A 13,512-nucleotide genomic window follows, 5' to 3' on the forward strand; every position below is an offset into this window, starting at 1 on the left:
AATTAGCTTTTTAGTAGACGTATCTCTTAAAAACAATATTTTACTCGTTTCCAAAGCCAATTTATCCACTTATCACCTGCCAGATGATTGTCTCTATATAAACATTTATGTGGAAATATATTAGGAAACGTTCATCCCGACTGGCTTGAGCATTGAAGATTCCCCCTGGAACCCAAAGCCACTAACAATGTTATATGCCACATCAAAGTTTTAGAGTAAGACAACACCTAATCCTCTGTTGTTTCTCTTCCCATTATTTCTATAGGGATTTCATTCCAGGTTTCTAATGAGGACCAAGGTGTCCCAAAGCAATAGGGACGGGATGCCATCTGTGGTCTTCCAAGCATGTCTTAAGTCTTAAGATCATAACTGGTGGCTACGTTCCCTCTAACCCGCCTGCATACTTGTGCATGAAACTTGCTATCTGAGCTGACATGCTTCCTCCCTCACCCTTGCATCTGAGGGTCAGGTATCTTATTGTGAGCAGTTGCTGCTCAAAAACTGCTTTTCTGCTGAGCACAAAACATAAGGAGACTCTCTGTGTCTGAGAAAGAGATATATCAGGGTCCCTTTTTATTGGCTCCCAAATATGGCAATCCAAGCTGGGGAATTTGATGTTGGGAATATTAAAAAAAACCCACAACTTTGCAGGCCTGCAAAATTCAGAAAGCTCTTCCTATGCTATTTTCCAGTATCTATAAACGGAGAAACATTCATGCTTTTCCCCACTACCTCCACTCATCACAGAAGAAAGCCACAGCCCCCCCCCCCCCCCCACCACCACAAAGGCTCCAGGGAACTTCCGCAGCACCCAACCCTGTCCCATGCTGGCAAGGTAGCCTTCCAGTTTCCAGTTTATTGGTTTTGTATGCCGCCCACTCCCAGGGGACTCTGGGCGGCTTACAGACAAACAAGGGAACTAAAATTAAAGATAAAAATATAATCATTTTAGAAATACACAACATACATACACTTAAAATGGGGCTGGATGCTGATCAACAGCCCCAGGCCTGCTGGAACAGCCAGGTCTTAGTGGCTTTACGGAAGGCAGGCCGGAGGAGTAGTGAGGGTCCGGATCTCTACGGGGAGATCATTCCATAGGAGATCATTTCCCAAAAGAGTCCTTCCAAGGAATGGAATCATGAGCTCTGCCTATAAAAAAGTGACTTCCTATAATATTCTAACCCAAAGCTGGGACTTGACTAGGGCCAGAATTGGGCTAGATCACCTGCTTGCAGAAGCTGCTAGCTGATAATACTTGCAAGGAATATCATCTGCAACTCAAGAGCCCAGGAACTTTGCTCTGCAGCTGCTTCTGTACACGGAAGATCAATTCACCTAGCAAAAATTAGCATTACAGAGAGGCCGCTCTACACAACATTCATTTTTTCATTTGGTACACCCAGTGCTTGCATGTATTTTGTGCTCACCTTACTTCTGGCTTTCCCGTATCTTTTCTTGCCCTGTTTAACTCCAGATGATCCAGAAACACGCTGTAGAAACAATTGGGGGGGGGGGAGAGACAATCCAGTTGCTGCTTAAAAGACATACTTTGTGCAACTATTTCTGCAACTGGGGGGAAGTATTGATTGCTGATGTGTTTCGTTGAATGTCCATGGGTCTTTTGAGAGCAACCTTTTCAGTTATGATTTCCCAGGTGATGGGGATACGCATCTAGCAAAACAAAACAAACCCAAATATGCCAGATTGTAAATACTTTTTTGCTGAAATGGAATGGTGGAGATTTTGGTATTTATTTGAAATTGAATTCATTATGTCAGCAAATGTTCTCAAAAAAAACATGCACGTCTGTTGCCAAGTTAATTTGCCTAATGAACTGATGCATCACTTGAAAGAAAGTCATCAGATCCAAAGCAACAAGCAAAGAAATAAAACCCGTTCCTTTCTAATATTAGACAGGCTTGGCAACTTTGCTTTGCTCTGAAGGGCTCTGTCTTTCGTTCAGAAAATGATGTTTGTTTATCATTAACAAAAGATTTTCACTGGCGTAAAGCATGAACATCAAAGCTTCATCTCAATATCCATTGTATCATTTTATAATTTCACCCGACACTAAGATTTTCCTTTTGGTTTTTCAAATAAAAAATATTTTTGAGGGAATTGAAATTTCTGAGGTGTCTTTTCTGAGTTGTCACTCCGAAAGAACCCTTTGAAATAGATCACTCAAGAATAAGCAATCTGATTCCAAACAACCAACCTGAATATACTCAATTTGGTTGAACTTTGAAATAAATGTCATAATTCAAATTCTATAAATGTGAAGGTTTTCAGAGAGCCACTTGTCTTAATATATTGCAGCCAAGAAAAAGCCCAAAAGATTTAACAGCAATTAAAATTAGCAGTTTATGGTGCCATAAGACATTTTAAATGTGAACATAATAATGGTCTCTTAAAATTCATTTTATTCTGTAATACAACTCTTCATTTGTATATTTCAATGTAGTTTCAGTGCTGGTCCCCCTTTGTAAATCACTGATTTTACTCTCTTTGAATAAGGAATCCCTTTGCAAGGTGAATTTAAAAATCTATAACCAATTCAATTTCATAAGTTTTACATGCTTGTTTTGCTTTTTGTTTTTGATTTGGGATTCTGGCACAAAAAAGGATGCTTTTTCTAATATCCTGCAAAGGAGAACTTTAAAAATTCAGGAACAGGAACAGGACTAAAAAATATATTAAGAAAAGGAATGTACTAGGGGGAAAATTCAAGTGTTTGAAACCCATTGCTTTTGTGTTCCTTTTCATTTTACTCATGGGCAAACTCTCTTAACCCACCTTCCTATTTTGGCAACAAGGACAAAGCAGCATACGAGTCCAAAATCAAATGTACCAGCCCCAATGCTGCTCCCCCCACCTCACTCAGCCAAAAAAAAATATTGAAAGCTATTCAGAATCCCACCACACAAAGCTAGGAAACTTTACAGAAAAAGAAGGAGACATCTGGAGTCATTCCAGCCATTCTGTCTCGCACATTCCCTTAGTCTTACAGACAATCCTCTGTAGGATCCAGCCACCTTCCTCTGACCCTTTCACAGATGCCAGGTATTGAATTTAAGGAATGAGGTGACCTGTGCACAGGTGAGCTGTTGGTTTCCTATAATCGCCCCCAAAAGAAAGGAACGTTTGCTCTTTGGGTGAGGATAACTTCAGTGAGGGTTCCTTGGTGCCCGCTGAGCTTGGTTATTTTCTTGCAGATGTTTCATTATCTAAACTAGGTAATGAAACATCTGCAAGAAACTCAGAGAGAGTAGCAAGGACCCCTCATTTCAACTACAAATATCCTCTTCTCTCAGTAACTTCAGTGAGTTATCCAAATTCTTCCCTCTATGTAGAGATGAGCGACAAGAAAGATTGTTCTTCTAATGAATTCTCAGCTGAATTTAGTTTATTCTCGTACAAGCCATCTCCTTACTATAGATTTCATTCTGAGAAAGCGAGTACAGTTTTTAAAAATTAAATGGCCAGAATTACCATACTTGAAATCGTGCAATCTATTTACCCTCCCTTATTTAAAGTTTGTGTCCCACCCAAATTCTGTATTATTTGGGGACCAAAGCCTAGGACAGTGAGAAAGAAAGAGGATTTTCTTCCATTTACATTTAAGTTTCCCCAATCTGGCATCCAATATATTACAGATGTATTACAACTATGACTCTTATCCCCCCAACCACTATGTTACTGAGGGCAATGGGCTTTGTAGTACAAGAAAATAGCTTCAATGTAATGAAGGAGGTTAGGAAGGCTGGGAATGGTAAGAGATGAGTAGTGTAACATATCTGAAGCACCAAGTTGGGAAAGATTATTTTGGAATACCTAGTTCCACCCATCTTCATCATCTTTGCAACGTCACCATTAAATTTCTTTCACTGATCATTTTTGGTTCTCTTGTTCAAACATGTACATTGCCATGGGGATCTCAATGAAACGGCAGTAGAACATGTTATGGTCAATAAATAAATACACTTCTTAAGTAAATGTGTTTCTTCAGTTTGTGTCTAACTATAGAAATGCCCTAGAGAAAAGGTACGGCTATTAAAGAAAAAGTATTTCCTTTTTTTTTCCAGAGGGAAAAAAACCCTAAAATTAGAAACTCTGCACAAATTAAAAATAAGCCTAATCCAATACATGGAATCTTCCAGATCCATTAGATCAGTTCTGAATGCAAAATTGTGTGAGGATTACAAAGATTTTCTTGGTGTCATCAGCAAAATTTTGTTCCCCCCCCCCCCCGTGTGTCTGGATTTCATTGGGTCTTTGCAACACCGCATCAGTACTGCTCATTGATTTTGTTTCACTGAAGAAAGAGAAAGAAAAGTGTTCGTCAAATATTGTTATTGCCACAACTTTCTACACACGCAATGGAAGTGAATTCCAACCACTGCTAAGTAAGCAAGTGTTGAAGATGCTAAAATATTAGTTGAAAATAAACAAGAAAGGATATTTGTTGAATGAATTTAGGATCAAAGCATTGTGAATTTATTGATGGAATTTCATGAAGAAAATGAATTAAAAAGTTTCACACTGGTTTGAAATAATTTCCCACGGGCAAGGCAATAGGGGAGATATTTTAAGAATTCATTCTTGATCTCTCTTCTGCTAATAAAGACCAATGTTCTTATATCCCTAGAGGGGTACATTGTTGTTGATGTGGAACCTATTGCAAAAATGTATACTGCTCCAAATTAAGGACCTTTGAGCTCTAAATGGTTGCCCTAAGTGGCCATATAAAAACATATATTCATTTATTTCATCTGAAAGTTGGTTCAGCTGTCATCAAGGATTCTCTGCCTGGGAAAAGCCACCCAATGACATTTCTCCCCTTAGTGACCATTTTGTTCAGTTGTCTGGCATATAATTGTGTGAAGGACAGGGGACTAAAAGAAATATTTGTAAAAGATTGATCTATCCTAGTTGAATGATCCTTTTTCTTCTACTTCCCATTTCGTGTGATTGGTTTCTGCCTTTGATCCTAAATAAATTCACTTGGAAGTAGATTTATCTTGGGAAGTTTACCTTCAAACCAATATCGGATTTTTTACCTTCAAACCAATATCGGTACATCGGATGCATTTCTAGAGGAACAGAATAAGCCGCCCTTGACTTAAAAGGAGGGAGGAAAGCAGGAAAGTAGAAAGGAAGGAAACCACTTCAAAAGATAGTTGTGTGTTTCCCTGAGGTGGCTTTCAGGTAAACCGCTCTTGCTGTAGCCTTTAGGGTTTTATTTAGAGAATATTCCACATTAGCACCATCTATTTTGAGTTTAGCTAAAAATGGAGAGAACTCCTTTATAGATTGCTCTCTAGTTTCCCTCGGTTTGTTACCATAGGAAAATAAATTTAGCTGAATGCCTGGGAATAAACCCCATTGTGACACACACCGAGCATTGCTAGCAAAATCTAGGATAAGAGAGGATATTTTTCCCCCCGCTCTCCTCATCCAAATCTCACTCTGTTTTCAAGTAAATATGAAGACGCCGGTTCCTTCCCAACCACTGTAATTCGCCTCCTCCATCCCGTCTGCTTTCCTGTCCCTGTCACCGCTTCAAAAAAAGGGGGGGATTTAAAATCCCCCAGTTAAAAGGTATGAGGGGGAAAATACAGGCGATCAACATTTTAGAAAGGAGGAAGAGGCAGAAAAGCGATTTTTGTTCTTTCTGTGGGCTGTTCTCCCCCTAAAGACGGACAAGTGGAGGGGAGCGTCAAGAACTGAGGTTTTTGGAGCATATTATTCATTCGTTGCTAGATCGCGGTTTAACCCTCCACCCAACCCCAAACCTATCTCCAGTTTGCAAGCAGGCTGAGTTGCGCGGACTCCCGGAGCAGGTAAATCCGAACTGCGCTGCGCTCCACAAATTTCTCTGGGTAGTGAAAGTGTCCTCGGCATTCGCCAGCGCCGGAAAACTTCGCTTTCAGGTTGGTTTCTATTCGGGCGTCCTCTCGTTTCCCTGGAACTCGGCCATTGCAATGCGTAGATTCGTTGCAATAACACTTCAGGCTAGAAGAGAGTAAGGTAAGAGAAGGAAAAAGAAAGAGAAGGCTAGCTTGTAGCGGTGGCTTCTTTCTTGAGCAAGTTTTTCATCCGAATTGGACCGTTTCTGACGAACGTGGGTGAAGTAAAAGCGAGCTTTCTGAATTATCACCATTGCCTCGGCTCAAACCGTCTCCTCCGCAAAATGATTTAAGGTAGAGATTGCCCCAGCTGATCCGGCGTCCGGTTGCTTTGCACACATTTACTCGGGCATAACTTTATTAAGAATTGGCTACTAGTTTCATTAGTAACATAAATATTCTCCCCCCCCCCCATCCCGAACGTTAAGAACTAGGTAACTTGGCGTCCTTCACATATTTTGGATAGCAGCTTCCATCAATCTCAAGCTGCATAGCTATTAGCAATGTAGTAAGCATATAGAAAGGACTTTTTCCTGAACAGAATAATTCAAAGTGCCCTGATATAGGACATAATGGCTGGACATAATAGTGAAATACCCGTTTGTTGGCCAAGGCAATTCTAAAAGAGCTTTTGTTTTTTAATGTGTATATTTGCTATAATATACACATTATATTTGCTATAATATACACATTATAGTTTTTTAATGTGTATATTTGCTATACAGGTAGCCCTCGACTTACAACAGCTCAGTGACTGTTCAGTTACAACGGCACCGATAAAAGTGACTTATGGCCATTTTTCACACTTATGACTGTTGCAGCATCTGCGTGGTCATGTGATTTACATTTGGATGCTTGACATCTGACTCACACTTATGACGTTTGCAGTGTCCCAGTGACCCCCATTTTGCGACCTTCTGCCAAGCAAAGTCAATGGGTTTGCTTAACAGCCGGGGTTACTAATTTAACAACCGCAAGTGATTCACTTAACAAAGGTGGCAAAAAAAAGTTATAAAATGGGGCAAGGCTCACTTAACACACGTCTCGCTTAGCCACATAAATGTTGGGCTCAACTGTGGTCCTAGGTTGAGGACTACCTGTATATGCGTTTGAAAGCATTTCTAAAATCTCAGTCTGAATGCCCAGCGCCATTTAGATAGCAGTCTCTAACTTGATCAGAAAGAAAACCATGCCGTAGAGATAAGGGGATGCCGTAGAGATAAGGGGATAGAATAACCGAGTTGGAAGGGACCTTGGAGGTCTTCTAGACCATCCCCCTGCTTAGGCAGGAACTGCACCGTTTCAGACAAATGGTTATCTTATCATTTGTCTGAATAACTTTAAGGTTACACTCCTGGCCTTTTCTCCTCGTTTTTCATTTCACACAGACTACGGGAATTATTGTAGATAAGCAGAAAGTCACTCGGTGAACTTCAGGGTTAAGTGGGGAGTGATGCGAAGTAGAGTTTTAGTCTGATTCTAACATTCAAACTCTACCCACAAACCAAGTCATTTTTAGAGATCCAGGTGGCAGAGGGAACCCACTTCGTTTCCAGCAAAGTTTCACCTGCAGCTCAGGACATGAAGTGTCATCTAGGCCAGTGTTTCTCAACCTTGGCAACTTGAAGATGTCTGGACTTCAACTCCCAGAATTCCCCAGCCAGCATTCGCTGGCTGGGGAATTCTGGGAGTTGAAGTCCAGACATCTTCAAGTTGCCAAGGTTGAGAAACACTGATCTAGGCATTTCGTTGAGTGTTTTGTCCCCATCGGTATGCCTAGTATACACACACAAGTATACATATGGCAGCTTAATGTTAACGTCGGGCCTTTGATTTAATGACTGCTGTGTCTCTTTAAAGGGCAGATGCGAGTGCGAGTGTGCTGGTTTTTCCGCCCATTGAAGTCCTTGCACAATTGTCCCGCAGTAAATAGATGGCAAGAAACGTGGGCCAAGATTTCTTGTGTCCCGTACTTCGATCTGCGTCAGACTTGGTGCGTGAATATTTTGTTTGCTTCCATTTAAAACGAGCCCCCCGTGGATCTCAGTCTTTGTGGACAGAGCACTGCGGAGGTCACAGGTGGCCATGGGAAAAGGAGAAAGGGCTAAATCAGGCGCTAGTCCCAAGGAACACCAAGTAACTGGGCCATACGGCCGACGGTTAGAAGCAGAAGCAGCCCAGTTTTTAAGCAAAAGGGAATGTGAGTTCATGCTGTTCTGAATCCTCGATTTCCTGAATAAAATTTGTCCAAATTTGGGAATAACGTTGAGCTGAGATATTTGGTAGGATTCAGTGGGGCCTTCACTTCTTACTTGGTCCTACTTCCTGGTTCTCATCAAAATGAATGGAGCGAAATGGCCTTGGCCCACCAGATTTCAGATAGGCAAAAGGAAAGGTGGAAAGATCCGAATCTACTTCTCAGGATCTGGCCAAGATGAATTTGAGGGAAAGGCGGCTTGCACTTCCTCAGATGCACTCTTGATTTTTACGTATATCCCAAGATCCCTGGTTCAAATAAAGTTGGAGCCTATAAGAGTGATGTTTTCCCACACCACTCCAGCACTTTGTAGCAATCCCAAACTCTGAGATGAAGAGAAGAAAAGGACTTTCAGAGTTGGGAAGTTGTTCTTCTAAGCAAGGGAAGTTGCTGTTTTAAAACACAGGAACTAGGCCTGGCCTTTTGGTGATGACTCAACAGAGGTGGTGTGGAATAGTAATCAGAGGTTCCTGCTTTAAGTCCATTCTCAGCTATGAATGCAGGTTGAGCAACTTTGGGGGAATCATTCACAGGCCAGCCTTTTTCATAGGATTATTGTGAATAAAAATAGGACCATCAGTTATGTTCTCCACCTTGAGCTCTGTACGAAAAGGCAGAATATCAATTCAATAAATGAATAAAATCAAGTCCATTGGACATTTCCCGAGGGAGATAAAGCACAGCCCCCCCCCCACTCAAGACGTATTATGTTTTTGATTTCTTTGTTGTTGGAAGTGTGTGTGTGAGAGAGAGAGGGTGGGGGAGGTGGAGAAGTGTACACAATTGGTAGCATTTCTGAATTAGGAGGCATTCGGCCTTTGGGGATGAGAAGTGGGGAGTGGGAGCCATTGGGTCTCAAGGGAAGGGGCTGCAAGAAGCAAAGAACATTTGCCAATCTCCTCTTGAACAAATTTATCTCCTCTCTCCTAACCTCATCGGAAATGGACAATTTCCATTTTGGGCCCTCTTAAAAAGGAAGGCTTTGCAAGCCAAGTGAGCTTGTTTGAATTCCAGAGTGGGCTGATTCTGCTTCTATGCCTTGAATTAAGAAGGTAGTCCAAATTCTGCTGAGCTCATTGGTGACTTCATGGATCGGTAATTTTCCTGGCAAATTTATGGAGATGACTTTTACCATTTTAGCCTATGAGCTTTGGCTGTTTAAATTATTGCCCATATCTTAGCAGATCAGATTCTGTTTAGGAGGGGTGCCTGCAGGACATGATAAAAAAAATCAAAATGATGTTTGGGATAGGACATCCAAAGTTCCACCTGTTTTTTTTTTTATATGCTTGATATTTTGACCAATCCCTGTGAACACTTCCAGTTGCTTTTTAAAAAAAGGAAGCACCTCCCCCCCCAAAAAAAACCTCCTTGCTGCTATCTCTTCCTATATATAGGTATCCAACCGGACTCTTGGGCCATCGTCAAGCATGATAGATGGACAATGATGATGTGTGGGGTCTCTACAAGGTGCTGTTCTAAATTTCCTGGCTTGCAAGGACTGGAGTGATGCCCTCTGGCTGGATGGCTATTAATACTGGGCAACAGGTTTTGCCCAAAGCTGGTAGAATGGCATCCAAGGCAAGCCCTTCCTGGCTCAATACATTTCTGAGTTCCCTGGGAGCAGACATAATCTCCTTCATTTGCCTTGAGTCAGATGCTTGGGAGAGGCTGGTCACTCCATGTACTTTGCTCTAGGGGAGGCTTGGCATATTTCCCCATGATTAGTCTGGCTGTCCGCAGTCTCATAGCATGCACCGCCAACCCAGCTGTGCCAACTGATCTATCAATCCACCAAGAGTAACAGGGCTTACAATAGTGCGATGGTGGAGGTGGTGGCACCCTTGGATTGTTCCATTTCACACATCAAGCCTGCCGTGGGAACTAGTGGGAAGCCGTGTGGGAAGCCGTGTGGGAACTAGTGACAGCTAGTGAGGAATGATGCAGAATCGAAGGACATCTCAGAGACAATTGAACAAAGAAGGGCTGTTTGTGTTTCTTTCAGTTATTAGGGCATCAAAGATATATTGGTCAACCTACCCTGCTCCCCCCTCCCACAATTGGGATTCTTGAATGGCAGTTCAGAGAGTGAGAGTTTCATATTTCATATTTAGAATAGAATAGAATAGAATAGAATAGAATTCTTTTATTGGCCAAGTGTGATTGGACACACAAGGAATTTGTCTTTGGTGCAGATGCTCTCAGTGTACATAAAGAAAAATAAAATAGAATACATTCATCAAGAATCATAAGATACAACACTTAGTGATAGTCAGTGGTTACTAATAAGCGATCAAATTATACTAGGGAACAAATAAAACAATATACATTTTAAAGATACAAGCAACATGGTTATAGTCATAAGTGGAAAGAGATAGAAGGAAGAAAAGAATAATAGTAATGCAGTCTTAGTAGATAAATTTGACAGTATTGTGGGGAATAGTTGTTTAGCAGAGTGGTGGGATTGCGGGGGAAGCTATCCTTGTGTCTAGTTGTGTCTCAATTGTATTGTATTGAATTGTATTGTCCAATACATTCTCCCTTGAAAGTTTGGCAATGAGTGAGCACAGAAAAATCTCATTGACCTGAGCCTAAAGTTATGGAAACCACTTTTCTGTTTCTCCTTCTCTCTTAGCTTCCTGCACCAAACGCAACTCACTTGATCTGGTTACGGAATCCATTCTCTCTAGTTTTCACAATTCAGCAATCTGGAAACGAACTTAAACAAACTGCCTTTATGCAACAGGTTGAGCCACCTTTCCCAATGCTCCCTAGGTTTTACACTAACCAAATGTACTACACTGTGTACCTAGGTTGTGTCTAGGTTTCTATTTTATCGGGTTAGGCATGTTGTGTAAATACCGTAGAACTTTTAAGGAACAAAACTCCTCAAAAACTGGGTTTTAAAACTGAGATATGAAAACCTACATCATTTATTTAAGTAGGTATCAGTTTTTAATTATTTTTCTCTCTCTTTCTCCTTCTTGTTACCTTCAAACAAACAACAACAGGCTTTGACCTGCAAGCTGCTCCAGAGGAAAAGTAAATGAGACATTCGGTAGCCAGGGGGATGAGTATCTCTCCATTCACTGGAGTGGGTCTGAGTTTAATGAAATATCCCTTTAGGAAGCCCTATCTGCTCCATTTGTCCCAAAAGGGAAAAAAAGAACAGAACAAAAAGTGAACAAAAGAATTGAACTACACATACAGGTTGCATATTGCACTAAAAAAACCCTGTACTAATGTTATAAATTTTGTTTTTAAAGTAACTATTGTCAACAGATCTTAAAGGATTTTCTTCGCAATAAGGACACCTGCAACTTTAATTTTTTTACTTTTTTTGAAAGATACCCGGGCTTGATGAAGTTCCAGGTAGATGGGAGAATGGAAAGAGCACCTAGTTAGAACAGGCGAACATATATAAACCCTTCTTTTTTTAAAAAGTTATGGGGGGAAACGGAGGGTAGTTTTAATCCCAGGTTTTGCCACAGGGAGACGGTCATCGTGTGCCCCCTATTGGCTAAAGAATTATTTGCAAAAGCAATGGGGACAGACTCTGAAGATTCTCCCTTGGCTCTATGAAAGACAGAAAACGGGAACCATTCTGAATCTGAAGCAACCCCAGTTAAAATTAAAGTTGAGTGAATCCCAGGGACTTGCTTATGAATCACCTTGAATTTACTCGAGGTATTTCGGCATAGAGATTCCATGCAAAAAAAACCGATTTAATGAAGAGAGGCGACAATTGGTTTACTGGGAATTAAGTCTCACTAAATTCAATGCTAGGATTGCACAGTGAAATACTCGCCTAGTGTTTCAAATGTAATTCCATTCTATTTGGTTTTGGTTTTTTTTGGTTTGTTTTCAAAATGGTTAAAGGATCAGTCGTTTGGAAGTTGCAGGCAATTTTTTTTTAAAGAGCCAGAAATGAGGAGGCAAGGAATATTATACGCGAGTTTCATCTAGTTTTACCAAACTTCTCGCATTACATGCTACGGAACTCCTGAGAGAGCAGCTTAAATCACAATGTTTCCAATTTTAAAAAGATGACTTGGGGAGGGGCCTTCTGTCAATGTGAATAACGAACTGCTTTATATTAGGCCTTGCCGAGTTATCGGTGCCACTGCGAGTTAAATTAGGACAGTTCAGTTTTTGCATTGCCATATTCCCAGCCCGTTGGAAATCCGTATTTGACTACATATTTAAGTCTAAAAAGTTTCCTTTAAACTATAAAGTTTTAAAGGAAAAAAAGGCTAGAAGGGTGTTTCTTGTTAAGAATTTGTCCCACCTTGAGATTTAGTTTTGTATAGGAATGATCCTTCTTCCCATTGAAATAAATTGTGGGTATCTGTTCAAGATCCTTGTCAAGTTTCTGGGGGAGCAATTGATTGCTTTCGGGCTGGGGTGTCATAATATGTTTTCCCGCATTTTCTGTTCACCCAAAAAGGAATAGAAGAATGTTCTTTTCTCTTGGTCAATATCTCTGTCTTTGCATCATCCAGTAAACTGTTCCCCCCAAGCAAAAGTCACCTTGAATTCGCCTGCATAGAGGTTCCATGGAAAAAGCTGATTTAATAAAAGGGAGGGGAGAGTCCACAATTCCGATTTACTCGGAAGAAACTTTCACGAAGTCCAATGCTAGGATTGCAGCCGCGAAACAATCGCTCCAATCAAAAATAGGTCGCCGAGTTCATCCGAAGCGAGAGGCTGGCAACTGGCTTTGCAGGAAACAATCACTTAAGCTGCGCTCCTTAAATTTAACTCGGGGTCGTCCGTCGCGCGCAGAAGGGCGGAAGAGCGAACCAGGCGCTGCCGGCAGAAATGTGCCGGGCTCCATTCGGGCTGAGAAGCGAAAGGAAAAGACCGGACTTTGCGAAAGGCGGGCGGCGGGTCCGGCGCGGGAGAAAAACCAGACGCGCGGCGCAGATGGGGAAGGCGAGGCTGGAAATCCCGCATTCAGCGCATCGCCCGAAGACGGTGCCAAGCGGAGTCACCCGGACTCCTTGGCTGAAAGCAGGCGGGACGGCTCTTTTTGCGCGCGGGACCTGCCAAGTTCGTCCAGGCAGATCGAGGCGAGAGGGTCCTTGGTTGCTCTCCCAGCTTGCTGGTTTCCTTATACAGCCGTTTCCTTACACAAACCGAGTAAGCTCAGCAGTGCTGGCGGCGTCGCCTACTTTGGGCAAGGAAACGTCCCGCAAGAAAACCAGCAAGCTCAGAGGGCACCGAGCACCCGCTTCGTTTCAGCCCCCAGCTACAAATAATTCTCCTTTATTGAGATCGGCGGGCGCTCGGAGCCAGGGCTGGGAAAGGAAAGCGACTCGGCTGGCCAGAGGTTGGGCGGAAAAT

Source organism: Thamnophis elegans, chromosome 4 (genome assembly GCF_009769535.1).
Source record: "Thamnophis elegans isolate rThaEle1 chromosome 4, rThaEle1.pri, whole genome shotgun sequence".
NCBI lineage: Eukaryota > Metazoa > Chordata > Lepidosauria > Squamata > Colubridae > Thamnophis > Thamnophis elegans.